This window comes from Fringilla coelebs (assembly GCF_963513975.1).
Source record: "Fringilla coelebs genome assembly, chromosome: 3".
Taxonomy (NCBI): Eukaryota; Metazoa; Chordata; class Aves; order Passeriformes; family Fringillidae; genus Fringilla; species Fringilla coelebs.
The window spans coordinates 100787217-100791533 of record NC_140030.1 but is presented as its reverse complement, the minus strand read 5'-3'; positions in this window follow the sequence as shown (position 1 = coordinate 100791533).

The following is a 4317-nucleotide window of genomic DNA, read 5'->3' as shown; positions in this document are numbered from 1 at the left end:
TGCCGGTGACCAAAGAAACCATAAAGGTAAAAAACCACCCCCCACCGAGGGGCCCCATACCTGGGTAAAAGCTGTGACAATGGGACTTTCATCTCTGCTGTGGCTGCACTAGTGCAAACAAGTGTAGTGCCTCTTATCTGCTGCTGTATCTCCGCTGCATTCACATCTGAAAAATCCCACAGGATAACCCTGTCAGGTTGCCCTTTTATCCTTTTAACAGAGGTTAATCACACCCCCTGTATATAACAAAGAAAAAGAACAAAGCATGCAAAGTCAAAAAATACACATAATGGAAAATGTCAAGACGAAAGTTGCAAAAGCCAGACTGCTTTTGTCCCCTCATGCCTCACTTCTTGCGATAAGGACTTCTATTTTACAGCCATTGATTCATTTTCTGGTGGGGCCTCAGCCTCCCTCGGTGCGCTGAGCAGGCTGAGCCCAGGTAGCAAAGAGGAGCTCAGGCTCTGCTTTCCTCCCACTCAGCCACGAAGCCCAGGCCGTGCCCAGAGCGGTTCCTCAGCTCTTCCTTCCTCTGGTAAAGCAGCCTTGTTTTCTTCGGAGTATTTTTCATTGCCTCAGGGAAAGTGCAGCGCTGCCATGTGAGGTGAGCAGCTGCTGTACTGTGCTGCAGGGGCAGAGCAGCGATGTGTAGATAGCTTTTGGCCAGATACGTTCCAGCCATGTACTTATTTAGGGACCATTTAGAATGCTTACGACCTCATTTCACAGATAATGCAATTTTATTTGGCACTCAGTTCTGGTTTTGGGAATTTATGGATCGTGTACTTGGACTCACAGTTGGGTTTCCCCTGGCATGGGAGCATTTAAAAATCATGTTTTTCAGTTGCAATCAAAGGAATTTTTTTTTCCCAGAAGTACTCACTAGACCAAGTTTACTTAGAGAATTAAACTCAGAGTTATTTGGAGTCTGATGCCAAGTAGCAAGTGGCAAGGAGCAGTAAGTGCTGTCCAGCCTAGAGGAGAGCATGGACAAACTGAAAAGAAAATAATAAAAAAATTAAAACTGAGAAAAAATGTCTAGTTCAGTTTGTCCAGGTATGCTGGTGTTTTCACCATCCCTCTGCAACCGAGGTAGTGTTACCATCCAACAGGAGGGTGATCAGTGCACTGCTTTTTTGAACTGCTGAGACTAAATTCCAAAGAAGGAACAAAAACTCTGCAAGTGTAATGCTTCAGCATTGTAAGACACATTCCCTGCCACAGTGAACTAATAATGTAATTTAAACTACAGTAAAGGATGTAAGAAAGACAAGGCACAAAAGGAAGAGGGGATTAAAATGTCCTTGTAGCAACATGTTCTTCCAAACTATGAGCATAATGGTATGATTTAAATTTCTACCAGATTTGGGGATTTTTTTTCATGTCATTGTTCTCCTCTTTCTGCAATTATGTGGTTGTATTTGACTGCATGGTGGTAAGCAAATAACACTAATTGTTATTCTTATTGGAGGGTAGTGGACTAAAACCATGAATTCAGCTCCAGGTAATAAAAATTGTATGAAAAGATCTATTTCAGGCAGCTTTAGTATCTTTCTTCTCTTTTTATACAAAAGAAGCAGGTCTGACAAGCAACATGACAGTGAAATCCTTCTGCTGAGTCTGCTGCTCAGTTTCAAACTTACATAATTGGGGTGTATTTCCATATTCCTTCCCTCCTTTCCTGTGCTCGAGGCACAGAGGGAATGTCTGCTCCAAGGCTGCTCACAGTAGCTGAGAGTGGAAGCCTCAATGTTTCAACTTAAATATTTAAAATATCTTAATGTCTCCACAGCGGGATCATTAAACACTGTACTAAGTCAGCACAGCAGGGTCTGCAGCCCAGTGACCATATGCTGCACAGGAGCAGGTGAAACTTTTCTGTTTCAGGGAACACTGAGTAAATAAGAATTTGGTCAAACAGTATGTCATTTCCTCATTTTCAGAAAAGCAGTTCTAAAAACATGCACGAAAGAAAATTAGATTATTCAAGAAAATCTGATTATTGCAGTGTTCCAATGCAATTTTCTGACTCTGGTACATTCTGTGATTTCTCAGGCTGTTATTTTTTCAAGTGTTATGGTGAAACTGTCTGCTAAAATCCCAGGGCCCTATCACACAAAACTAATTTACTAGAAATGTCATCTGGCACGTAAGCATTTTTGTCCAAAGCAGAAATTTCAGTGGTGTATTTGGAAAGAAGTGCCAAGAAAGGAAAGCTTCGTGCTCACAGATGGCATGTTCCTCATTGACTGTTTCAACCACAAGAGATGTGTGCACAGCTCCAGCCCTGTGGGCTGTGTGCTCTCACAGTTGCAAGAGCTTTTTTTTTTTTTTTTTTGTTAGGAATAAAAATAGGTACAACTATAATACTGAAAGGAAAGCACAAACTAAAAAACAAAGACCAAAGAGAAAACAAGAAGGTGAGAAACACAGCAAGCTGAGTTAAATCATATGTATGTGCTTGCAGAGGAGATGATGAGATGATGAGATGAGTTATCTGAGAGATGCAAATTGGGAAACTGAACCTCCTCCAACTTCTTGGAGAATTGCCTTTATCACCGTGTTTCAGGATAACTGAATGAGTAAACAGCACACCATTTGCTTTCCTTTCTAGCTCAGAAAACTTACAAGCACCATTTCAGATTGAACAACATTTTATCTGATACAAGTGTGGGGGGGTACTTTTTCCCCACACACAGAGCAAAGGAAGAAGAAAATAATATTTATTTTGGCTGTCTTCTGAATTATTTGCCTCCCTCTTATTTGGCTGCTCAACTGAGAAAGCAATCCTATATCCATTCTCCATTGATCTACTTCTAGCAGGGTTCCACTCCACATCTCTCTGGATTTGGCAGCCACAGAAATGAATTCAGCTAGGAAGTTCTGTAAGCCACTTACAACACTGTAAGGCTTCCTCCACTGATGAGGAAGCCTTCCTTCTCTTGGACTAAGTGGCAAGATGCAGACTGTGTTTTGCAAGGTGGTTTGCAAGATGGATAGAAAATTGGCCAAGAGGCTGCACTCAGAGGGTTGTGACCAATTATTTCAGCTCAGGGTGGCAACCTGTTGCAAGTGGGGTCTCCCTGAGATTGCCATTGGGCTCCACACTGTCCATCTTCACAAGGACTTGGGTGATGGATTTGAAAGCACCTTCATCCAGGCTGCTGATACCACTAAACTGGGTGGTAAGGACAACCTGCCCTGTGAGGGAAGATGGAAGGAGTTACATCTTATCTCCCTGGAGAAGGCTTGGAGGCTGGAGGCTAATCTCAATATATACCAGAGGGCTACAAAGAGGGTGGAGGCTTTCCTCACAAAGGACCACATGGAGAAAAGAAGGCACAACATAAATTTTCTTACGGTGAGAACAACCAATGACTGAAACACAGGAATGCAGTGGTATGGTCCCTGTCGCCCTAGGGAGGTTTCCAAGCTACCGGGGTGCTCAATAATCTCGTCTTCCTCCCACAGAAGTCGGACCAATGATCTTCCCAGCTCCCTTCAAGCCTGGGCTATTCCATGGTTCTATGATTTTGTGCAGACAGGCAGGGGCTCCCGTAGCCACCTTCACCAACATCGCCCTGAAGAAGGAACTAGATCAGCCCTACCATTTGCCAGCAAGCAGACCTACATGCACTACCGTGCCAGCTATCCAGACAGGTCTCCAGCTCACCGAGCTCGCAGGGACCACACCAAGGCCGCTGCTGTTTCTCACCCGCTGGACACCGGACCCCATCGGGCCACGTGAACCAGCACCAGCTTCTTGCTCGGGGCCGAGGGCCAGGTGTGGGTGGTGAGGAGCGGTCTCACGGCTCACCGAGGCCTCTGTGACCTTGCTAACTCACGGCTGCCGTGGCCCTCGCAGCCGGGACACACCGGCGACGCCGTTCGGAGTGGACCGCAGCGCCGGGGTCCGCGTCCCGCGCTGCCCCATCAGCCGGTGGCTCTAGGAAGGAGACAAAGGCGGCGGGGACAGCCGGAGGCGGTGATCGGCAAGGAAGAGGTCCCGGGGCCGGGGGCGCCGGGCGGGCGCGGAGGGACCCTCAGAGCGTCTCCCGCCGCCTCCCCCCGACCGAGCCCTCAGGCACGGCGGCGAGGGGGCGCGGCCGAGGCGGCCCCACAGTGCGGTGACGGGCGCGCTCCCCGTCCAATCGAACCGCTCCGTTTCCTGATGGACACGCCTAAAGACCAATCGTCGCGGCGCGCCCGTACCCTCCTCGGCTTGGAGCCAATCGCGGCGCCTGTGGCGGGCGGGGAGGCGGGGCCGTGTGCCGGCGCGGGGCGGGCCGTGTGCGGGGGCCGGGGCTCAGAGCATCG